General features: G+C 35.5%; 1 pseudogene; it reads left to right on the top strand.

Annotated features, from left to right (window-relative positions):
* The first annotated feature begins 685 nt into the window (after positions 1 to 685).
* Positions 686 to 14,621, top strand: LOC116110950 (annotated as a pseudogene).
* Positions 14,622 to 26,961: the final 12,340 nt, after the last annotated feature.

Below are 26,961 nucleotides of genomic sequence, written 5' to 3'. Positions count from 1 at the left end.
TTGTAATAAGTTATAATATTTTTAATTCTCGTCTTAAGAAAAGTTACCTCCACATAGTAATAATTATCTATATATTACAAAAAAAATATATATGCTATGTTACATTAAAGGTTTAAGATGAAATAAAATATTTATCTAAAGTTGTTTGAGATAATAATTTATGCTTTAGAGTTGTTATTACATCTTTTAACTTGCAGGTAGATTACTCGCTAGCATGAATATCTTTTTGTTGAAATTATATTTCTAGTTTCTCAAGTATGTTTATAACTTCTTGGCACAAACTTTTTGTATTTCTGTACTATTATCCTTATGATTATTTCTTTTGTCTTCTTGTCTACTTGTAGTAATGATTTCTTCTTTAGTTAAAGCATACATGACTTATTGCTCATTAGATGATTCAGAAAGATATTAATATCCATTTGATTAGTGTAATGAAGTTGTCGAATCTGATCACTAAATTCTATAATGACTCTTTGATTCTCCTCATCCACTTCATTTGTAACTTGCAATTCGTCGACATTGGAGATCCTAATTTGATAATGATTAAAACAATTAGCAATAATATGTGGCTTCACATCAATTTGCTACATAATTTTCTAATGATTAAAACAATAGGCAATAATATGTGGTTTCACATCAATTTGCTACATAATTTTGTAATGATTAAAATAATTGGCAATAGTTTATGGCTTCACATCAATTTGACCATGCAGTAATTGCATTTACAATTCCATCAATGACACTTATCTTTGCTAGTTTCAAGATACGATCTTCTGTCCGTTTCAAAAGTAAGCAATTAAAGCGTTGAATTGAAATCTTAATAGTATCAAACATTAATTGAAATCCTAATACTGTAATATTAAAACATGAATTATAAATAAATGTTTGTTACCAAACCTCTATTAAATTATAACCTCCTCATAATAATAAAATTAATTAATCACACCATTATAACTATAGAGAGGTTTTATTGATATATATGGTGTCGTGTACAGTTATTCTACCATCACTATTCTTGGTCTGTCGCCCTTGAACACTTGAAACCTAATTTAACTTAGCGGTTGTAGTTTTGACAACAAAGTATCTTGTTAGCTTTCTAACTTTTTGTAGCAAAGGTTCAAATTCCTTAAGTACCCTGCTTTATGTCCTAATACTAAGCATTATTTATCACTTCGGGAGAAAAGTACTTTAGAAATGGTTTTGACGTTAAAAATTTCTATAGTTTAAATCAATTAAAACGGTTTATCCAAGACAATAATATTACTCTTTAAAAAATGCTTAAGAACTTCATAAGACCGTGGATATGAAAAGGCATTTGCGACATTTAACCTCTACAACCGTTCGTTTAGGTAACAAAAAGATTACACAAACAACTTCAACAAATATACAACACTTCAGGTACACAGTTACCCGGTTTATAAGTACCTTAACAATCCTTCAATTTGCATTTCATAAACAAAAAGAAAAAAAAAACGCAATCAAGAATGGCTGAAGAGAAGAAACAATTTTCCATTCTTGCAACCTTGTTAACAACAGTTCTATTTTCTTCTAACCTCATCCAATTGTGTGTTGTCGAACTAAGATCTGCCTGCCGATTCATCTAACTTGACGCATGGATTGGCAAACGTCAAACAATTCGTAGAAACAAAAAGTTTGGATACAAAGAAGGCTCTGTCTTGGACATGTTTTGGCCACCGCGGAGGCTGGTCCAAAGTGATAACTGTCGTGAAAGATGTAGTGGAATTTTAAACGGTGACTGATGCAGTGAAAAGCATTCCACCGGGAACGCAAGAGGACGGTAATTAAGATTGGGGGAGGTGAGTATCGAGAAAAGATCACCATTGATAAGTCCAAGACGTTTATAACATTTTAGGGGATCCAAAGGCATGCCAAAGATTGTGTTCGAGGTGAACAGCAGCTAAATATGGCACGGTGGATACGCTACGGTGGCTGTGGAGAGCGACTACTTCGTGGCTGTTAACATTGAATTTGTCGTACGTCTTTTTATTTTAGATACTGTGTTTTATTTATACTATTTTTACTCTGCCACCCTCCTTCCTTTATTGCTGTAACAATATAGGTAACCATAATTATTGTCATAGCACTTTAACCAATATTTTCTAATATGATTATCATGTTTATACTATTAACTAACTCGTTGGATCACAAACTACATGTAAGCATGAATTTGTAAGAGCGTGATTTTCATTCTTTCTCCTTCTAGTGTAAGACTTAATATCATGTTGTTACTTTTTACTTTTTCAGAATTCGGCTCCATGCCGATGCAAAAAAGATGATCAACAGGCAGTGGCCTTGAGAATATCAGGAGATAAGGCGCATTCCATAATTGCAGGTTTATCGGTTATCAGACACCTTGTGTGATTTTGTTGGCAGCATTTGTTCAGAGACTTTTACGTCGAAGGCACCGTCGATTTTATCTTTGGAGATGGCCAATCCCTATACTTGGTACTTTGGACTCTTATGGTTTTATAAATTATTATAACCTTATAACCTTTATTACATTCTAAAATGCGGTTAAGAACATTGGTATTAAAATAAGGAGTTAAAAAATAAAAATAAAAAGCTAATGCATTTAACCTTAGTTAAATAATAACACAATATATTTCACAGCTTACATCCATACATGAAGATGGTACGATAATGGGTACAAAAGAAATGCTAGATTGTGTGTCGACAAGCATTGAAGCTAACCTTAATTGTTTATGTAGAACACACTATAAAATCGGTGGCAAAGGGTTTTCAGTAATACACACATGGCAGAGAAGAAGTGAGTGGCAAGTGGATTCGCGTTTGTCCATTGCAACATAATCGGCAGTGGTGACACATACCTGGACGTGCATGAGAACAGCCCTAGGGTGATTTTGCTTACACATACATGGGTGAACACATCAACGATCAAGGATGGCTTATGGCATGTACAGAACTAATAACATCAAAAGACGGTTCTAATCATCTTTTACTTTAATTCAATGATGATTTTTTCAATTTTACAAACTCATACAAATGGTGTATTTTTTTGTTTCGAAATTTCAATTTTGCAGAAACGTATATTATGGAAGTACAAGTGTATGGGACCAGGGCTGATTCTACTGGTCGAGCCAAATTTGCAAGATATTACAGATCTGAGCTGAGCCCTTTTTGAGCATGACTTACCTCGATGGAAACAAGTGGTTTCCCCACCTCCCAAGGTGTGAACTTATTCACTAATAAATTCGTCCAACAACGAGCTCCATTGAAGGAAAGTTCAACTACATACAACAAAGGATGCGGTATCAAATATTTTAGTTTTTATTTCGATGAACATTTCTTGATAACTTTTTGTTTTTAATTAGTTTCCAATATTGTTACCTTCTCGAGAGGGATTGTTTGAAAAATATAGGAGGATCATCGATGAAAGCTATTGATGTATATCAGTGTCGCCTTGCACATTAAGCTTTCATAGTATTTTTTTTTTTTTTTTTTTTTTTCAATAATCGGTGGTTGTTGCAACATTGGACCTCTTCCTAAATGTATCATGCTTTCTATAAAGATTTCAAATTATTTCATCTAATCATTATGATGAGAATTCATTTGAAGGTTAAGTATATGTCAACTCTAATGGAGATTTGCATTTATTTTATTAGTAAAATTTTGTTTTTATTCTTTACCTTTTAACCTAGCTTATTGTAATTAGCAACATGTAAGTTCCATGTATAAATGACACATTGGAAACCCTATATTATCTACGCATTAAAATTCTTTATGGTGTCATCATTGTGCATCCCAGTGTCTCTTAGTCACAGTTAGCAACGTCTCTATTCTTACGCATAAATCTGAAAATGTCATATAGGATTTGAAAAATAAAACTAAAACAAAATCAGAAAACTAAGGACTATTATTTTAAATACTATAAAATCTATAAAATTTATTTATAAATCTAAAACTGTGGTTTTAGTTAAAATAATAAAAAGCGAAATCAGAAAAGTAAGGAAAAAAGTTTAATATATTTATAAATCTTAAAATATAGCTTTAAAAAAATTAACTATACAAAATTAAGAAAAAAATCATAAAATAAAAAATATTTATAAAAACTTTAAAATTATCTTTTTAAATTATAAAAATAAGCAAAACCGCTCATGGTATTGATCAAGCACATCTATATGTTCTACTATTGCAGTCATTCACAATTGTGATTAAACAGTTTGTAGACCACACTTAGATTGAGATCATGATTGGCTTCGATTAAACAAATCAAGGCCACGATCTCATATCGTGGCATGGATTTCTAACATCGTCATTTCACAGTTTGATATCACCACGGCAATCTACCTTTTTTATTTTTTTATGTTCTTAAGAAAAATATTTAATATTCAAATAATTGCATAATTAAGAAAAATATTTATTTTTTTAATAATTTAATGTAATTTAAATATAATTTTTACAGGATAATTATTTAGAAAGGTTTGGGGAGCTAGCATGTGTAAGGAGAAAGATACCGAGCTTGAATAGTAACTTTTAAATAAGATTCAATATAAAATGCGAATGTTGTTTCAGAGAGGATAAAGATCATGCCTTGTGGTTTTTTGTTAGAATTCTATTTTGATTTGGTAAAAAATTGACCTCGTTAGTAAAATGAAATAAAAAAATAAAAATTTGACAACTAAGCGCAGGGGGCAATGTTTTAGTTTACTAGGTAATTATGTTCTTAGTAACCGGTATATATGAATATATCATTTTTTAGTATAAGTTTTATGTTTATTATTGCAAGTTTTTAATTTTGCTGCATGCCTTACGTCTTATGTTACAAATCAATATGTCGACCATTTCCCATTTAATATCTAATGATCATCGAATTCCAAACAGTTTCTCTCTATATGCGCTTGAAGGTTCCGTCAATGTCTTTGAATGCGATCTCTTAACCGATTCGAGAATGGAATCGAACTTATGTCGTCCATACAAAGACAGTACACCAATGACCAAGAATCAGTTTTGCTAGAATTAATTCTTGGCTTTAAGGATTCAAGTATTTGGAAGAATGAGTGTAGGGAAAAGAAGAGAAAAATTTCTCTTCAAAAGCTCTCCACAGCCACCAAATGAATTTCGTTGAATAAACCCAATTTTGCTTCATTTATATAATGATGCAAATATCCCTTCCACCCCTCAAGTTTAGCAACAACCCAACTTTAGGTAGAATTGCATATTAACCCAATGTAATTATTTAGTTTAAATGTTATTATTAACTCTAATAATTAAATTTATAATTTTGCTAAATTACTCTAATAATAAAACTTGATATTGGCTATAACCTCAGTAAATTTAATTACGCAGTAAAATTACCAGTATGCCCATTCATCTAAAAGACGAATATACCATTCCAAAATTCACCACCCTTAAACTATCTTCTAACTGTGTAACCCGTATGCTCCTTATCATATCGGCAGTGATTATGTCGCGATTGACACCAATCAATCATCTTACCATACACAGACCAAGATTGATCCCTAGCAAGGCATCATGGCCACTCGATAAATTCAGATTCAGCGAAATAGCTGCCTATCAACAATATGGTTACCGTGTAATCAAATCTTTTCATTATTTGTTATCTCATCGAGGCTGAGGTATAGAAATAGTGTCAACCTTAGTTATCTTCAATATCTTTGTATTCGATTACTTGACCAATGACCGGAATAATAAATTGGATTGAGCAACAACTCAATCCCTTTTGGCCACAGCTTTAGTGTCATTGTCATTAACTGAATTGCACCGTGAGATACCTTCTCTCATACCCGAGAGTGATGAATCCTTTTTTAATCCACCATAGTCTTGATACTCTTCTCAATGTAGCCAGTCACTACCGTATTATAGCTCTAAATAGAACTACATTGGGCTACTGTCAAACTACACCAATCGGTGCACAAGGCACTCCGGTGATCTCAAGTCTAAGGATCTCATGTACCACTATTCATTGGAGGATTTATTCCATAGACATTGGGATTACCATCCATATGGAATCCTCTAGTAGGTCTGTCTAGTGAACTTGCCTACAACAAGCACCCATATGTTACACTAGGTTGTCGGCAAATAACCTTGACAAGTGAGATCAGTCACTGCCTTTCAACAGGATCATTCAACACTATAATAGCCTTATCGTATTATCTGTGTCCTCGGTCAAAATAATATTGGGGCTACAGTCATTTCTAGAATAGCCATCATATGTGATCATAGGGTTCTCACTATCAATATTTGAAACACTTGATACCCTCGTCATGATTCTACCATCCGAAGAACATATATCAATACACACAATTATTATTTACATGATATAGAAGAAAATTGCCTTTTATTGATTAATAAACATCATTACAAAGAGTCAATTCAACAATAATTGATTGGCTCTAAGCCACCCACTCTAACAATCTCCCACTTGCACTATAGCCAATCATTCATGTACTTAACACCGAATGACCCTAAGTTCCCATCAAGCTTATGCTGCAACAGAAACTTTAACAGTGGGTTAGTAGGTATTCTGCAAATCTGCACATCCCCTTTTCTGATTGATTTCTTAGATCATATTGAATCAACTAAGTAAGTGTTTGGATTACTGGTGAGAATGTGGTTCCTTAGCTACAACAATGGCTCCATTATTGTCACAGTAGAGCTTTACTACATCAGCAATGCTTAGAACCACATCAAGTTCAATAATGAACTTCTTGATTCAAACTGCCTACACAGCTGCATTAAATAATGCGATATACTTAGCATCAATCGTATAATCCACTACAATACTTTGCTTCGAGCTCTTCCAGCTCACTGCAGCTCTATTGAGATAAAAAAAAAAAAAACCCGAATTGCAAGCAAAAATCATCTTTATCTATTTGGAAACTAGCATCACTGTATCATCTAACAGTTAGCTCATCTTCCCCTCCATAAACTAAGAACATATCCTTAGTCCTTTTTAGGTACTTAAGAATGTCCTTGACACTTATCCAGGGTCGCTCACTTAGATCCAATTGATATCTTCTACAAGTACTTAATGCACATGAGACATCAATCTGAGTACACAACATAACATCGCTCACTTGGATCCGATTGAAATCTACTACAAGTGCTTAATACACATGAGACATCAATTCGAGCATCCAACATGGCATCGTTCACCTGGATCCGATTGATATCTACTACAAGTACTTAATGTATATGAGACATCAGTTCGAGCATACAACATGGCATTGCTCACTTGGATCCAATTGATATCTACTACAAGTGTTTAATGCACATGAGACTTCAATCCGAGCATACAACATGGCATACATGATGGATTCAATTGCTGACGCATATGGGATCCTCTTCATTCTATCTCTCTCATCATGTGTTTTAGGACACAAATCCTTATAGAGATAGACACCATGTGACATCGGAAGAAATCATTTCTTAGATTCTTCCATACTGAATCTCTTCAGTACTTTGTCTATGTATGTACTCTGATTTAGACCAAGCAACCTATGCAATCTATCTCGGTAAATCCTTATTCCGAGGATGTAAGTTGCTTATCCTAAATCCTTCATGGAGAAGCAATTGGATAACCAAGTCTTTACCAACTGCAAGTTCGATATATCATTCCTGATCAGAAGTATGTCATTGACATACAACACCAAGAATGTCATTGTGCTCCCACTTACCTTCTTGTAAACACAAGGCTCATCGTCGTTCTTGATAAAACCAAATTCTTTTACGGCTTCTTCAAAATGAATGTTCAAACTCCTTCAAGCTTTGAGTTCATAAATAGACCTCTGCAACTTGCATATCTTATTAGCTTGTCCATAAAGAACGAAACCATCGAGTTGTGTCATATACACATCCTCTTCAAGGTTTCCGTTATCTATTTGCCAAATCTCATAGTCATGATATGCAGCAATCGCAAGCATAATCCAGATGTATTTAATCATGGCAACTGGCCAAAAGATTTCTTTATAATCAATACCATGAATTTTTTTGAAACCTTTGGCAACCAATTGTGCCTTATAAGCACGCACCTTGCCATCCATGTCAGTCTTCTTCTTAAAGACCCCCTATGGGTTTTACCCCTTCGGGTGGATCTACCAGAGACCATACTTGGTTCTGGTACATGGAGTCCATTTTAGATTTCATGGCCTCAAGCCATCTAATGGAATCTGGATCCGATATAGTGTCTTCGTAGGTTCTGGATTCATTATTTTGGTAGGCTAGTACGTCATCATGTTGAGTCATAAGAAAACCATATCTCTTCAGCTCATGGCATACTTTTCCAAACCTATGTAGCTCCTATGCTACTTGAGGTGGTTCACTTAGATCCATAGATTGTGGAGTAACCTCCTCACGATGTTCAACCACTTCTTGTGGCACATCTTCCCATCCTTTGCCTAATGTATCTTGTGATTCTCAAACTTCATCGAGTTTTACTTTTCTCCCACTACTACCTTTTAGAAAAAAATCATTTTCTAAGAAGACACTAATACAAGTAACAAAATTTTTTGCACACTTTTGGATGGTAGAAATAGTATCCTTTGCTCTCTTTAAGATACCCCACAAATATACATTTGTAGGATTTCTGGCCTAGCTTGTTCGAAGTCAATTTCTTGACATAAGCTTCAAAACCCCAAATCCTTAGATAAGACAAGTTGGGCTTTTGCCTACTCCATTGTTCATATGGAGTCTAATTTATAGACCTTGACGGCACACGGTTCAGTATGTGAGTCGCAGTCTCTAAGGCATAATCCCAGAATTATGTGGGCAAATCACTAAAACTCATCATATACCTAACCATTTCATGTAAGGTCCTATTCCTCCTTTCAGACACACCATTATGCTGGGGTGTATACGGAGAAGTGAGTTTTGATACTATCCTATATTCCTTCAGGTATGTTTAACTCAACTTGCTACACTTGGCATGGTTGTTATTTTGAGAATATCCTTATTGTCTATTTTAGGAACATATTATTATGAAACTGTTTAAAGAATATTATGTATACTAAAAGACAACAATCCATTAATAAAGCAATATTCTTACTTGTCCAAAGTGGACACAAGAAAATTATTTCTAGAAACTAAAGGAAAATCATAATAATCCACAAGTTCCAAGTAATAACCTCGTAGGCAAAATCAGACAATAAGACCCTACAGCTAATATTGTCGCATCATGTGCTCCATTTCTGATTGTAGGTCCATCTCTCCCTTAGTGAGCAATCTACTCTGTCGTAGTCCTTGCACATTAGAACAAATGCGAGTACCATATCATGTGTCAATGACCCAAGATGCTGACTGGAGAAATTAATCTAAATCAAGAATGCACCTGACAAAGAAGTAACATTCTTCTTCCTTTTTGCTAGGAAGGCCTTGCAATGCTTCCTCTAATGGCTAGGATTCCCATAGTGAGGACAAACGCCTTTCCTATGTACAATAGTTTCTTCCAACGACTTCTAAGCCTTTTCTTTCTCACTTGAGTTATCTTCAACCAACGTCAATGTTTTTGACATTTTCATGCCTAACTCAGTGGCCTTCAACATATCCAGAAGCTCGAAAAGGGTATTCTTCTTATCATCCTCAATGAAGTCATAGACAAATTGAGAGTAAGAATCTGGCAAAGACTATAATGTTAGGTGTATTGCTAAACCCTCATTAAGTCTACATCCCAAAATCTCAAGCTTGCTCATATACTCAGTCAACTTGAGTATATGATCTCCAATTTTGGTACCCTTTTTCCGTCTTACATCTAAACAATGATTGAGACACCATATGCTTCTCATTTCTCTGGAGAGAATAAAGAATAGAAGCTAAGTCCATATTCTTGTACTACTGTCGCAGTAATGGTGTCATTCATGCAAGCAGAATGTATCTAGTCATTTCTGCTTTTGCATCATGTAGATGTTTCATAGATTTATACCTAGTATGATGGATAGAACTATCAGTAGGCTCTGGTGACAAAGTCTGCTCAATGGTGTATAATATATGACTGACTGAAGTATATTATTTATACTTCAATACTAGTCAATGAAATTCTCACCATTCCATTTGTTTCCCAATTTGATGATTTGTCACAGTGATGATGGGATCATATTGCTCATTTTTAAGTGAATCTACAAGTACAAAATAAGCAAACTTTATTATAATGTTTATTATTATTTAATAAGGTCTTTTATTAAATAATCGCTCCCATTATTCTCCTCAAGCCAATAGCCCTCACTATTAACTTAGGAAAGCCCGTTGGCTTTCCTAGTGGATTGAGATCCATCTAGCCCATTTCAAACCTTCGCTTTGGCGAACAAGCCAAAATGGATTGATTAGGTAGGTTAACAAACTTAATCCACACCAATTGATAGCTCCCACTACCAACCTCAAATATGAAACAAGCCAACAAATCAATCACACAATTCAATGGCCAAAGCCATCATCCTCAAATGTGACTCTCAGTATTAGTAGAGTAGACACTACATATCGCCACGTAGACACAACAAGTATACTTTTCTACTATGTCTATGATATGCTTATCCACCTTCACTTTGGCGAACAAGCAAAACATATCATTTAAGTCAACCCATCACTATTAAGGAAAACTCTAATGAAATTTAACCTCCCACTAGTAGAAGTGTACCCTTCGCTTTGGTGAATAAGGTTTCGACGAACAGTGGTTTGATTAAGGAAACATGCCGGTACATGGCATAACTAAAACCAATTTCCTCAAGCCTGGAGGAATCGGTGGGTCACCTAGGGATCCTATAATAAATATCATCAGTCTTCAAGTATGATCGCTTCATCCTTGCTCCATCTTTAAGTACATTACAAAATACATCATACTAAATTTACAGTGAAATTAATTCTACACTAATTTTACATCAATAAATTTAGAAACCTCGAGTTACATTCGAGCTGAATAAGATGAGAAGAGAATGTACATCAAGAAGAGAGGAGAAAGACAAGGCACGCTGGCCCTATTTAAAATATTTACAATCATACACACCCAAAAATATATTTTAAAACATTCACCATAGGTCCAAGGCTCATGTATTAAGCACCATGCAATTTTTCAAACAAGAATTATTGCATACATTCAAAACAATCAATTTTGAATTGGGTGGGTTGATTTATAAAATTACCCTCTTGAATTTGTAGAATTACGCATTGGTCCAGCATTGTAAAAATGCTACAGCAACATTCACGTTGTGGCATAGTTTTACTATGTCGTGGCACTGAGCAGGAACGAATATGCACTATAGCGAACTTTTATTTCGTCGTGGTACAAATCCAACAACTCACGCTTTAACAACGCATTCGTGTCATAGCATAGGTTTATTACGCTGCGACGAGATCACGCAATTTTATGATTTGACATGCTATTTTTTCGTTTTCATGCCACGACATAGTTTTTACTATGTCGTGGCCCAAATGCACGTTGTGCGATTTTACGACGCTTTCACACTACGGTGAAGTTTTATTTCGCTACAGCTCAAATCACGAAATTTCACGATCACGCAAAGTAATTATGCTACAGCAAAGTTTTATTCCACCGCGGCCTATTTGCACATTCCAGTCACTCAACATATCCCGTGACCATGCCATGGCGAAGTTTTATTTCACCGCAACGCGTTTACGTATTTCAGGCTTACAAAGCTCGACGTTGTGGCGCAAATCACAATTCCAGAATACTGTTCGCGCCACATAATACAAAATCGATCCAATTATGCGAATTTGTCAACAAGCCCAGTTTATATATTAATCAATTTAAGCAATTTTAACAAATTGAAAAACCTAAACATGCATTTTCTAACAAACAATTTAGGCAATCAATCAAAATAATATAGTTAAAATATATACAATCAAAACCCCAGGCTCTAATACAACTATTAGTAATCAACAAATGCTGGCAATGGAAAAACAATTAATTTTGCCCATCGATTACTTTGATTTTGCCAAGATCAGGGTCTCATATATATATTACATGCTTAAATTGAAACAACAAAAAGCCATATAAGGATTTGTTTATACCTGTGCTTAAAGGCTCCGTCAATCTCTCTACCAATTCAAGAATGGAATCTCTCTACCAATTCAAGAATGGAATCTATTACATGCTTAAATTGAAACAACAAAAAGCCATATAAGGATTCGTTTATACCTGTGCTTAAAGGCTCCGTCAATGTCTTTGAATGCAATCTCTCTACCAATTCAAGAATGGAATCAAACTCACATCGTCCACACAAAGACAGTACGCCAATGATCAAGAATCAATTTTGCTAGAATTAATTCTTGGCTTTAAGGATTCAAGTATTTGGAAGAATGAGTGTAGAGAAAAGAAGAGAAAAATTTATCTTCAAAAGCTCTCCACGGCCACCAAATGAATTAGGTTGAATAAACCTAATTTTGCTTCATTTATTAATGAGGCAAATATCCCTTCCACCCCTCAAGTTTAGCAACAACCCAAACTTTAGGTAGAATTAACACTAACCCAATGTAATTATTTAATTTAAATATTAATATAAATATTAATATTAACTATAATAATTAAATTTATAATTTTGCTAAATTACTCCAATTATAAAACTTGACATGGGCTACAACCTCAGTAAATTTAATTACGCAGTAAAATTACCAATATGCCCATTCATCTAAAAGACGAATGTACCCTTTCAAAATTCACCATCCTTAAAATGTCTTCTAAGTGTGTGACCCATAGGCTCCTTATCATATCAGTAGTAAGTAGTATAACGATTAACACCAATCAATCGTCTCACCACACACAGACCAAGATTGGCCCCTAGCAAGGCATCATGGCCACTTAATAGATTCGGATTCAGCAAAATAGCTGCCTATCAATGATATAGTTATCGTGTAACCAAATCCTTTTATCATCTGTTATCTCATCGAGGCTGAGGTATAGAAATAGTGTCAATCTTAGTTATCCTCGATATCTTTGTATTCAAGGACTAGACCAATTACCAGAATAATAAATTGGATTGAGCAACAACTCAATTCCACTGTGGCCATAGCTTTAGTGTCATTGCCATTCACTGGATTACGCCATGAGATAAATTCTCTCATACCCGAGAGTGATGAATCATTTGTCTATCCACCATAGTCTTGATACACTCCTCGATGCAGCCAATCATTACCATATTGATAGCTCTAAATAGAACTATATTGGGCTAGTGTCAAACTACACCATTCAGTGCACAAGACGCTCTGGCGATCTCAAGTCTAAGGATCACATGTACCACCATTCATTAGAGGATTTATTCCATAAACACTAGGGTTACCATCCATATGGAATCCTCTGGTGGGTCTATCCAATGAACTTGCCTACAGCAAGCACCCATGTATTGTGACAGGTTGTCGACAAACAACCTTGACAAGTGAGATCAGTCACTGCCTTTCGACGAAATCATTTAACACTATGATAGTCTTACCGTATTATCTGTGTCTTTGGTCAGAATAATACTAGGGCTACAGACATTTCTAGAATGGCCACCAGTGTGATCATAGGGTTCTCACTATCAAGATTTGAAACACTTAATACCCTCGTCACAGTTCTACCATCCTAAGAACATATATCAATACACACAATTATGATTTACATGAAATAGAAGAAAATTGTCTTTTATTGATTAATAAACATCATTACAAAGAGTCAATTCAACAATAATTGAATGGCTCTAGGGTACCTACTCTAATAGCAGGTTTATCTGTTATCAAGACACCTTGTGTGATTTTGTTGGTAGACATTTGTTCAGAGACTATTATGTTGAAGTCATCATCAATTTCATCTTGGAGATGGCCAATCCCTATACTTGGTACTTCAAAGACTCTTGTGGTTTTATAAATTATTATAATCTTATAACCTTTATTTATTCTAAAATTTGGTTAAGAAACATTGGTATTAAAATAAGGAGGTTAAAAAAATAAAAATAAAAATCTAAAAAAAATATTGCATTTATCCTTAGGTAATATAATAAATAACACATATATATATTTCACAGTTTACATCTATACAAGAAGAAGATGGTTATGATAATGGGTACAAAAGAAATGCTAGATCGACTTGTTGACAAGCATTAAATTTAACATTTACATTGTTTATGTAGATTACGACTATAAAATCGGTGGCAAAGGATTTATCAGTAATAACAGCACATGGCAGAGAATAAGTGAGTGGCAAAAGTGGATTCACATTTGTCCACTGCAACATAATTGGTAGTGGTGAACATACCTTGGACATGTGTGGAAGAATAGCCTTAGGGTGATATTCGCTTACACATACATGGGTGAACACATCAATGATCAAGGATGGCTTAGTGGCATGTACGGAGAATCTAATAGCAATCAAAAGTACGATCCTATTCATCTTTTACTTAAACTAAACGATGATGATTTTAATTGTTATCAAACCTCATAACAAATTGTGTTTTTTTTTTTTTTTTAAACTGCAATTTTTGAGAAATGTATATTATGGAGAGTACAAGTGTGTGAGACCAGGGGCTAATTCTACTAGTCGAGCTAAATTCACCAAGATATTATCAAATGCAAAAGCTAAGCCCTTTCTTAGCATGACTTACCTTGATGGAAACAAGTGGGTTCTCCCACCTCCCAAGGTGTGAACTTCTTCACTAATAAATACATCTAACAGCAAGGTTCCAGTGAAGGAAAGTTCAACTACCTACAATGAAGAGTGTGGATATCAAATATTTTTCAAGTTTTATTTTAGATGAACCTTTCTTGATAACCTTTTTTTAATTTTTTATTTGTTTCCAATATTGTTACCTTCCCGGGAAGGGATTGTATAGAAAATATAGGAGGATCTCGATCAAAGCTATTGACGCTAGTAGGAGCATCACTTTGCACATTAAGCTTTTACAATATTATTTGGTTTCTTTTTTTTTTTTTTTTATCAATAATCGGTGACTGAACAGAGGAAAAACAAAACAGAGCAGAAAAAGAAACGAAAAACAGAGCAGAAAGTAAAAGAATTCTGGAAAAAGAAGAAGTTTATCTTATTCCATCTTTTTCAATTTAATAAAACTAAGGTACACTTGTGTCTTATATACACGCGAGAGTATGTAACAAACTCTAGTCCACTTTAAATCTACACCATTAACCAAAAATCCAAGAGCTTCATTATACACCATTCGATTATAACAGATAAAACACACTTCTTCTGCCGTGTGCAAGTTGATTATCAACTTGCATTAACTGCATGCAAGTTGCTTTGCAACTTGCTTTAACATACTGCAAATTGCTTTAACAAACTGCAAGTTGCTCAGCAACTTGCATTAACAAAAAACAGGTTGGTTATTGACTTTAACTGATGCACGTGGTCCAGTAGGATGTTGCATGCATGCAGTTCATATTTTGCTGAGTTTGAAGCTTGAACATTTTCTTCTGTCAACATCGTCCCTCAAGCTAAAAACTCAACAACAAAAAAAACTTCGTCGTCACTTCATCGTCTTTCAAGCATAACAATGAACCCAGTTTGACTTTATTTACTCAACCTTCATCATCTTTAAATTTTGCTCTCACAGCTTAGTTAACAACCTTCATTCATCATCACCTTCATTGTCTTTCAAGCATAACAATGAACCCAGTTTGACTTTATTTACTCAACCTTCATCATCTTTAAATTTTGCTCTCACAGCTGAGTTAACACTAAACTGTCTTTGAATTTGCAGCTTGTACAGGATGGTCAGTTCGCCCCTCAAGCTCAAATTCGAGAGAGACAGAAAGACGAAGCTGATCCTGAAGAGTGCAAAACCGAGAGCTGGAGAGAGGTTTGGTAAGAATATCAGCAACTTGGAAGGTGGAAGCAACATACTGGACTACGAGACGTTTAGCTTGAACCATTTCCCATACAAAGTGCACATCAATTTCGATGTGTTTGGCACGCGCATGGAAGACGGGGTTGGAAGCAAGAGCTCCAGCGCTTGTATTATCACACCAGAGAACGGGAAGGCCAGGAATGGAGATATGAAGTTCTTGAAATAGATTTTGAATCCAAGCAATCTGAGTAGCAACATGGCCTAAGGCACAATATTCTGCTTCAGTGGAGGATAAGGCAACAACATGCTATTTTTTTGGAGCACCACTGAATCAGATTGGAGCCAAGGAAGATGCAATATCCACTGGTTGATTTTCGGTTAGATTGATTACTTGCCCAGTCAGCATTAGCATATCCTTCAAGCTGTAGACTGAAACCTTTATAAAATGTTAGACCATAGTGTAAAGTTCCTTTAATATATTGAAGAACATGCTTGCAAGCCTGCCAGTGATTAATAGTTGGAGCCTTGAGAAATTGACTGAGTTTGTTTACCGTGAAGGAGAGATCGGGTTTGGTCATGGTGAGGTACTGCAGAGCTCCAATAAGACTCCTGTAAACAGAGGGTTGTTCAAATGGAGGGCTATCCTCAAGACAAAGTTTGGAGCCAAGAACCATTGAAGTAGAGCAGGGATTGCAGTCAGTCATGCCATACTTGAGAAGAATATCTTGTGCATATTTGCTCTGATTAAGTAATAATCCAAAACTGGTATGAACAATAGAGATGCCGAGGAAATAGTTAATGGAGCCAAGTATTTTGAGACCAAACATGCTGTCCAAATTGGTGATTACTTGTTGAATGATTGAAGTGTCATTTCCCGTAAGTAAGATGTCATCAACGTAAACAAGGATATACACAACTTTGTTGCTATTATGATAATAGAATAGACTGGAATCAGAGGTTGAATTTTGGAAGTTCTGTTGCAATAATGCAGTCTTTAGATTGTCATACCATGCAAACGGGGCCTATTTTAACCCATATAATGCCTTGTGTAATTTACAAACATATTGAGGCTTGTAAGGATCAAAAAATCCATCTGGTTAAGGCATGTATACTTATTCAATTAGATCACCATTGAGAAAGGCGTTATTAACGTCAACTTGTTGGACCTCCCAACCATGACTTACCGCAAGTGAGAGAATGACTCGGATGGTGGATGCTTTGATGACTGGAGAAAAAGTTTCACAATAATCTACTCTAGGAATTTGATGAAATCCTTTGGCAACAAGTCTTGCCTTGTAACGTTGAACACTTCCATCTGAATCAAGTTTTACCTTAAAAACCCATTTATTGCCAACAAGAGTCATATCATTTGTATATGGAACCAGAGACCAAGTGTGATTTTGTTGGAGAGCTTCATATTCGGCAGTCATAGCCTATACCCATAGAGGATTGGTTAAGGCGGATGCTGTACTGGTTGGTTCTTTATGAGATTCAAGAGTGAGAGTGCTAACAAGGGCTGCTGCTTTTCTTTGGGTAATCATAAGGAGTGTATTCTGGACAGTGGTGGTGGTAGTTTGAACTTGAGAAGAAGGGGCTTGAGTGGTATACGAGCTGAGATCAACTTCAAGGGTTAATGGTGGAGCAAAGGACTGATTTTGTGTGGATAGATTTTATGTTGGAGAAGTTGCTGTAGAAGGGGCATGCTGAGTAGGAATGGTAACAGGAAGCTTCCAAGGATTAGATGGAAATGACAAGGGTGTCTCGGTTACTGAAGTATGAGGAATAAAGAAACCTTTTGCAAAAGGAAAAATTTGTTCATTGAATTTGATACTTTGAATGGTGTAGACTCGTCCAAGAGTGTTGAGACATAGATAACCCTTGTGAATAGAGCTATACCCAAGGAGAAAACATTCCTCATAATGAAAGGCAAATTTTTGTTTTTGATAGGGTCTAATAAAAGGAAAACATTGACACTCGAAGATGCGGATAGCCTTGTAGTCTGGTGCTTTGTGAAACAAAAGATAAAAAGGAGTTTGATTTCCCACAAATGAAAATGGTAATCTGTTAATCAGGTACACAACAGTATGAAAGGCAAACCACCAAAATTGTAGTGGTATGGAAGCTAGTACTAGTAATGTGAGTCCAATTTCAGTAACATGACGGTGTTTGCATTCAATCCTCCTATTCTGTTGATGTGTATGAGGACAGGGGTGCCGAAAATGGATCCCCTACTGAGCAAAGAAAACCGCAAGTGGTCTAAACTCTCCTCCCCAATCTGACTAAAAAATCTTGATTTTGGCATCAAATTGTTGATCTACTAGCTATATGAATTGTTTAACAACTGAAGTTACTTTTGATTTCAGTTTGAGGGGGTAAATCCAGGAGTACCTGGTATGATCATCAACAAGTAATAGGTAATATCTGAATCTAATAGCTAAAACTACATGGGCAAGTCCCCAAACACCTACATATATCAACTCAAAGGGTTTACTTACCCGAGAATGTGATGAAGGAAAAAAGTTTTAATGAAGTTTGCCATATTGACATGCTTCACAAAATTAAATTTTATTAATGCTATCCTTTACATGCAACGTTGATACAAGGGAGTTAAGGACTGAAATATGAGCATGGCCTAATCTCCTATGCCAGAAGTCTCCTTCACTAATTGATGTTGGAGCTTGGCTATTATTTCCATCTTTGGTAAATGTATCACGAGAACCTTGCTGTCCTACAAAATTTTGTGAACAAGAAAATCCAAAAAAGAAATTTGCAGCATGTGATTGTTGCAGAAGAGGATGCTGTAATGGGATAGAATTCTATTGTCGACAGGCTTCATTTCTACTTGGGATGTCAAGTTGATACAAACCATTGTGTAAAATTCCTTTAAGAAGAACAACCTAAGAAGTCTTGTCCTTTATAACACAATCATCAACAGAGAACTCAACCAACACATTATTATCTCTTGTAATTTTTGAAATACTCAGCAAATTCTTAGTCACATGTGGAACACATAATATGTTTTTAAGTTGAATGGATTTGTTCATATAAGAGGAGGGTAAAATAGTCAAACCTGTATGTGAGATGTCAAGACACTGTCCATTTCCAACTTGGAGAGATTCGGTTCCAGTATATTGATTTTTGACTGAGAGATTTTGAAGATCAGGTGTTATATGATGAGTTGCACCTGAGTCAATAAACTAGTTGGGATCTGAAATTGTTAGAGGAGTTGCTATCTGATTTGGATGAATTGTTGCAGTTTGCTTGTTCACTTCATTTTCTCCTGAATATTCATAATGTTGTTGTGACAAATTTCGTTCAGAAGAGTTTGCTGGAGTGTTGTTCTGAAACGATTGTGGATGATGTGTCACTAGTAAGGAAATTTGGTAAAGCTATCTTGGATAGTAACTTGAGTGAGTAGGCTGAGTTGTTGCAAAGAACACTTGTGCAGGAGTTGTGGATTGAGTATGTTGCTGCAAGGCATTGTATTCTGTCCCAAAATGTGGTCTGTGATTTTGGTTTCCTTGAAAGGAAGTATCAAACTGATGGTAGGATTGCAAGGCCATGTGTCCATTCTTTCCACATAATTGACAAAACAATCTAGGCTTATAAAAATTTCGACCTCTTCCTCTACCTGTGCCGAAACTTTGATTATAGGGTTGGAAATTTTGAGTAGGTAGATAGGAGTGTTTCGGTTCATGTTGATTTTGGGAGTGAGAGAGATGATGTATATGTTGATTTTTTTGTGGTTCTAAGGTGTTAGGCATTGGCGTGGTCAGTTGAGAGTTGGAGGACTGTTTGTTTTCCCAGTCTCATTTCGTGTTTATGTAACAGGAATTGTGCTTCCTGTAATGATACTTCACTGCTCCTAGCTGTTAAAGTAGACACCATTGCATCATACTCGGTTCCAAGTCCATCAAGAATGTATAAGAGTAATTCTTCATCTGCTACAACCACACCACTAGTGGTCAAAGAGTCTGCAATTTCCTTCATCCTGAGCACATAATCATTTATGCTAGAGTTATCTTTCCTAGTCGTTTGTAGTTGATTTCTTAGATGTAGGATCCTAGCCTTAGAGTCTATTAGAAAATGCATCTCTAGTGTGTGCCATATATCAAATGTTGTACCACAGTTAGCAACGTGCTTGAACATAGTTTCTGAAATGGTGGATATCAACAAGCTAAATAACAACTAATCAATTCTTTTCCATGCTAACTGTTCTTGATTGACCGTTTGTTTTGATTCATTAGTTTCAGAAATAGTAAAGGGAGGAGGACAAGGTTTGTCACCTGTAACAAAACCTTCTAGCTCGTAAGCTTTTAGTGTAGGAAGGACTTGAGATTTTCAATAGGCATAGTTTCGTTCTCCAAGCTTCACGGTAATGGTAGGTAGCACGCTATTAAGAGTTGAGACTAAAGTTGAATTCATGGCTTTTCCTTCCGTGTTGAGAACTGATGTGAGGGATGTCTTAGGATCTGCCATTGACGTATGTCAATAGCTCTGATACCATGACAGAGGTAAAAACAAAAAACAGAGCAGAAGAAAATGAAACAAAAAGAAACAGAGCAAAAAAATAAAGATTCTGGAAGCAAAAGTTTATCTTATTCCATCTTTTTCCAGTAAATCAAACAAAGGCTCACTCGTGTCTTATATACACGCGAGGGTATGTTACAAACTCTAGTCAACTTTAAATCTACACCATTAACCAAAATTCAAGAGATTCATTATACACCATTCGATCATAACAGATGATCACACTTCTTCTGCCATATGCAAGTTGATTATCAACTTGCATTAACTGTATGCAAGTTGCTCTACAACTTGCTTTAACAGACTGCAAATTGCTTTAACAGACTGCAAGTTGCTTAGCAACTTGCATTAACAAAAAACAGGTTGGTTATTGACTTTAACTGATGCATGTGGTCCAGTAAGATGTTGCATGCATACAGTTCATATTTTGCTGAGTTTGAAGCTTGAACATTTTCTTCTGTCAACATCATTTATCACCATTTTTATTCCTTTTGGTAGTTGATGCCTTGGGTAGATTAAAGTATAGATAATGGAGTGCAAACTTATTGAAGGTATTTGGTAAATGGTGAAGTCTGCAACGTCGTTTAAGGAGTAAAACGTTGCCGTTTTGCTCATTAAACTCAAGTTGATCTCAACCTTTTGATGAAGCAAGATCTGACGACTCCAGTTTACTCAGTGGTCAACGATATAAAAGAGGCTATTTTTCTCAGTTTTCCTACAGTATGTTTTTCATTTGTTTCTCCATAAAAACACGATAGTAACCTGTGGTTAGGGTTTGTCACTCAATTGGTTCTTCTCTTTGTGAATCTGTCTAGAGTCTTAATTGAGGGTTGGGAGTTCCTTCAAGGGTAGTGAGCTCTCTAGTGGTTGTATAGGTTTACGGGTGTAAAGAAAAGAGAGGTGAGTGATTGATTGTGTTGTTGGCAGAGAGTGTGGTTTGGTTGTAATCTGTATCATTCGAAGTGATTAATCATAGTGCAGCGAGCTCCATATTCTGGAGCTCAACATGGATGTAACTTGTTCTATATTGAACAAACGAACCACGGTATATTGTGGTGTGTTCCTTGATCCTTTACTATTTGATTTGATCTTAATATTGGTGTTTAGATTTGACGGATTAGGCTTAGTTTACAACAGTATTTCAGTAGGAAAGTATAGAATTCTTGTTTCTAATTTTTTTTTTTTTTGGGGGGTGGTACACTCGGTAATTGTGTTAAAGAATAAATAATAACAATCTAAAGCCAACCCTTGGACATACAGTGAATCACAAAAAGGAACAAAAGCATGGAATGAAAAACAATCCTTTAGCACAAAGGCAAGCAACCCAAAGGAGTAGAAAAAGCACCCTTAATTGCTACAAAAAAAAACAAAAAAAAAAGGCCAGACCCTTCACACACAAACTAGAAACAGCAATATACAACTGCTGCCCACACTGTTTTGCACTACAAAAACAAATTGCAAATCCCAACAAGCACATAATGTGGCAGTCGCCTACTGCATATGACTGCAACACCACTCTCGCAAACAAACGTAAGGAACCAGCACACCTACAACACCCTGCTCCATTACGCGCCAAGCCCTATACACAGACAATAAAAACTATCAAATAACAGCCATATACAACTGTATCCCACTCTAATCTGCATTACAAAAAACTACAAATCCTAGCAGGAAAACAATATGGCAACCACTTGCTGCTTGTGACTAGGCCACTGTAGAATGTTTATTTTTGTCAAACTTATAAACTGTGTATGTGTACAACAGTTATGCGTGCACACTAGCTATCAATCCTTTTATTTGGCTTGTTTCATCAGTTGTGTAAGTGCACATCAATTCTTAGTGCACACAGTTTGCTAGACATATGTCTTAGCTTGTTTCGTCTTGAGTGTGTATGCATAACGGTCTGTGCTTACACTCTCGCTTCAAACTTTGCAACCCAATACGAGTTGCATGTCTGATAAAGAGAAAAAGATTTTGTTTATCTTGGTCTCTTGATATTTAGGACCTTTTACATGTGTCATAATATCCTTAAGTAGTCCTAGGGATTAAAGTTATCTTTCTCAATTTGTTTTGTGGTCCAAACCAAAAGAAGGAATAATTTCCTTATTTGGACAAACATAGGTCAGCTCCTTGTTGGCTGACGTGGCACTATATTGTTGAGCAAGAAATCCTTAATTATATAATACTCTTTCTTGCGTAAATGAATCTAACCTTTTGATCTTTTATTTCATTCTTACTCTGAATTTCTTAGAGTATTCTTTCTCTTAAGGTTCAAGGTTCATTTTCCATTTTGTGCCAAAACCTCACCATATCAAACATAGACTTGATGGCTCTTGGAATGTCGTTCCTTTGCTGATGCTGGTGCATGGCGTCGGTGCTTGAAGCTTGGTGGTTTACAAGCTGTTTTTGGGTGTGTTCTCGGCGAGAAGAAGCTCCAAGGAGTTGCTACACGTTAAGGATTCAGAGTGTAGTGCTAAGTGTAAAGTTGAACAGGGAGTTCTTTTTACTGTAACTTAGATAAACTTTGAACTATATCTTGTAATGTGTTTTTAACTTAGTGGATTGCTTCGATCTAGACAAGGTTCCATGGATGTTGGCTAAAAGTGGATTTAACCGAACCATGTATATGGCTGTGTTCTTAACTTCCTACACCTATGTTTGAATTTGGGTAAAATCTGGAAATCTCTTAATAAACTTGGTAACTTTCTGCTACTCTTTAAAAAATGGGTAATCCAAAAACAAAGTGGTTTTGACCAATTCCCAACAAGTGGTATCAGAGCAAGTTCTGATAAGTTACTTTAGTATATCCTTACCTATTTTACTTATTTTTGCTTACATCTAAGTGATCTGGTTGGTAGACAAATCTGTTATGTATTGCATATTTTTTTTTACTTCAGATCTGTTGTTTGTCGATGTGTGCACTTCCATTTGTGTGTTAGCAACTGTCTGATTATTTTTTCGTCATGAGTTTCTTCACTGAAGGTGGATCTGCTCATAGACCTCCTCTGTTATAAGGTCCTAACTATTAAACATAGAGACCTAGGATGCGTGCCTTCCTTAAATCTATAGATGAAAGAGTTTGGTCCATGGTTGTAAATGGTTGGATAGCCCCGGTTATTGTTGAAAATGAAGTGTCTAGACCAAAACCTGTTGCTAGTTGGACTACTGATGAAATAACTTCAGCAAATTATAACTCTAAAGCCTTTCATGCTCTTTTTAATGCTATAAATGTGAACCAAATTAAAGTTACAGCTAATTATGATCTTGCTAAAGATGCTTGTGATAGACTCCAAGTCAAGAATGAGGGAACTAGTACCATGAAACAAAATAGGCTTAGAAGACTTGTCACTGATTTTGAAAATTTGAACATGGAAGAAGATGAGACTATAACTGATTTTTATGGTAGAGTGTGTGATATTTCTAATGAATGTTTTGCTTTGGGAAGAACATATTCTAATGCTGAACTTGTCAAGAAAGTGTTTTGCTCTTTGCCGCAGAGATTTATGTCAAAGGTCACCACCATTAAAGAATGTCGAGATGGACATCGATGAACTCATTGGCTCTCTCCAAACCTAGAGTTGAATTTGCAATGATGGGAAAAATAGAAACCGAGCGAAGGTTTGGCTCTCAAACATGAAGTTGATTCTGATCCTTTTGATGACTGTGATTTAAGCTCTTTGGATGATGAAAATTGTGTTTTACTTACAAAGAATTTTTCAAAGTTTTTAAAGAAAAATATGAAAAAGCCTCATAATAGTGATTATGGCCGAAAACTTTTTGTGAAAAAGCCTTATGACCATCAAAACCCTGGTACCTTTACAAAGAAATTTTCAAAAGATAAAGAAAAGAAAAATAAAGGTATCAAGTGTTTTGAATGTGAGAGTTTTGGGCACATACAATCTGAGGGTGCTAATGTGCTAAAAAGGAAGAAAGGTAAGGCCATGGCTGCCACTTTGAGTGAGAGTGAGCATGATGAGAGTGATAATGATGATTCGGATGATGATGAGAATGTTTTAGCCTTCACTATGAATCAAGAAAATGGTAAGAGTGAAGTTTCGGACGACACTGAAGATATTTATGCTAAGCAACAAGAAGCATATGATAAGATGAATTACCAGTGGTTAAACGCTATGAAAAAGTTGTAATCTCTTGGTATTGAGAATACTTCCTTGTTGAAACAAAAGAAAGCCTTGTCCGAAAAAATTGTTGTGCTTACAGCTGAACTAACTGAGGCTAAGGCCATCATTGATAAGTTGAATGCAGGTTCTCTTAAGCTTGATGAAGTGCTTGGTCAAGGAAAATCCGTTAGAGATCAGTGAGGTTTGGGCTTCAATCTTGGTGCTAACATATTTGTGAAAGCCATTGGAACCCCTGCTGAAGGAACGTTTGTGAGACAGGTTACAAAGGTATCAAAATTCATCCATATATGTCATTTTTGTAATAGGAAAGGTCACATCAGACCTAAATGCTTTAGATTCATTGCTTATTTGAAGAAAGTTTTTAAAAACCATAGTTTTGTTGCTAGTATAAATCATAATACTAACAATGGTCTTTCTTCCAAGAGACTTTGGAAACCTAAAGCTGATGTGAGCTGTTTTGTGTCTCATGCTTCGTTGCTTGCATTTCAAAATGATCTTTGGTATCTAGACAATGGTTGTTCAAGGCATATGATAGGTAACATATCTCTCTTGACTGAACTTGAATCGGTTGATAGTGGACATGTCACTTATAAAGATGGAAAGAAAGGTAAAATTCTTGGCAAAGGATCAATTGTGCTTCCTAATTTTCCAGTTTTGAAAGATGTCTTACTTGTTGATGGTTTGAAAGCTAATTTATTAGTATTAGTCAAATTTGTGACAACGATTTTGTGGTTCAATTCTCAAAGAACAAGTGTCAAATCTTGAATGGTAAAGGTGTTTCTCTCCTTGAGGGAAAAAGGTCAAATGACAATTGGTACTTGCTTTCTAACTGTGTGTCATGCTTTAGTTCAAAAAAAGATTCCACTAACTTGTGGCATGAGAAGCTTGGTCACATGAACTTCAAAGACTTGGTAAGACTCTCAAAGAAGGAAGTAGTTAAAGGACTACCAAAACTTTAACTTCCAAAAGGTAATGTGTGTGGTCCATGTCAACATGGTAAGCAAACCAGGATATCTCATAAAACTTTGTCAAATCTAAATAACTCATGTGTTTTGGAATTGCTCCATATGGATCTAATGAGTCCTATGCAAGTTGAAAGTTTGGGAGGTAAGAGGTATGTGTTTGTTTGTGTTGATGATTTTTCAAGGTATGCTTGGGTTGATTTTTTGCGTGAGAAATTTGATTCATTCAATGCTTTTCAGAAATTGGCTAAAAGGTTGCTTGTTGAGAAGAGTTCTAAAGCTTCAAAGATTGTGAGAATTATGAGTGACCATGGAAAGGAATTCGAGAATGCTGATTTTGCTAATTTTTGTGAATTGCAGGGCATATTTCATGAATTTTCAGCACCAAAAACACGTCAACAAAATGGAGTTGTGGAAAGGAAAAACAGAGTGCTTCAAGAAATATCTAAGGTAATGCTTAATGCCAAAAAGCTCCTTACAAGACTTTGGGCAGAAGCTATTAATACGGCATATCATATTTCCAACAGAGTTTACCTTAGAAAATGTACTGTTCAAACTTCTTATGAGTTGTGGAAAGGTAAGAAACCTGATCTCTCATATTTTCATGTGTTTGGATGCAAATGTTACATTCAATGATAGAAAGAATCTAGGTAAGTTTGATTCTAGGAGTGATGAAGGAATTTTTATTGGATATTCTTCTAATAGTCGTGCATTTAGAATCTATAACATGTGCTCTGAAAAAGTCTTAGAATCCATTAATGTTGTGTTTAGTGATGCAGAAGATTTTTCAGAATATTCTCAAGAATGTGAAATTCAAGACATATATGTTCCTAGTGTGCCCACACAAGATGGTGTGAACATTGCTGAATCTCCTGAACCTAAACCTTTGGCAAATGTGCTGTCACCTACATGCGCTTTGAAAAAGTCTTATAATCCATTAATGTTGTGTTTAGTGATGTAGAAGATTTTCAAAATATTCTCAAGAATGTAAAATTCAAGACATATATGTTCCTCGTGTGCCCACACAAGATGTTGTGAGCACTGTTGAATCTCCTGAACCTAAACCTAAACCTTTGGCAAATGTGCTGTCACCTACTACTGGTGCTACAGCAATGGGATCTGCTCCATGTAAAGAATCATTTGCTAATTCATCATTGCAAAATGAAGGGATAGAGCTAGTTGTTGATCTTTCTGATGAAAACCTTTAAAGGAGAAATCAAAGAAGAAAAGATTGTTAGAGTAGGTGCCCTAGAGCCAATCAATTATTGGAAAATTGACTCTGTAATAAATGTTTATCTATCAATAAAAGACATATTCTTCTATATCGTGTATGTAATGATATATGTCCTTAGGATGGTAGAACCGTGATGAGGGTGTCAAGTGTTTCAAATCTTGATAGTGAGAACCCTATGATCACATATGGTGGCCATTCTAGAAACGTCCGTAGCCCCAGTATTATTTTGACCAAGGACACAGATAATATGGTAAGGCTATCATAGTGTTGAACGACCCTGTTGAAAGGTAGTGACTGATCTCACTTGTCAAGGTTGTTTGCCA

The sequence above is a fragment of the Pistacia vera genome, unplaced genomic scaffold (assembly GCF_008641045.1).
Source record: "Pistacia vera cultivar Batoury unplaced genomic scaffold, PisVer_v2 Contig620, whole genome shotgun sequence".
In the NCBI taxonomy this organism is placed as follows: Eukaryota; Viridiplantae; Streptophyta; class Magnoliopsida; order Sapindales; family Anacardiaceae; genus Pistacia; species Pistacia vera.
The sequence above is the reverse complement of the archived record's forward strand: the minus strand, read 5'-3'. Positions and strand labels throughout refer to the sequence as shown.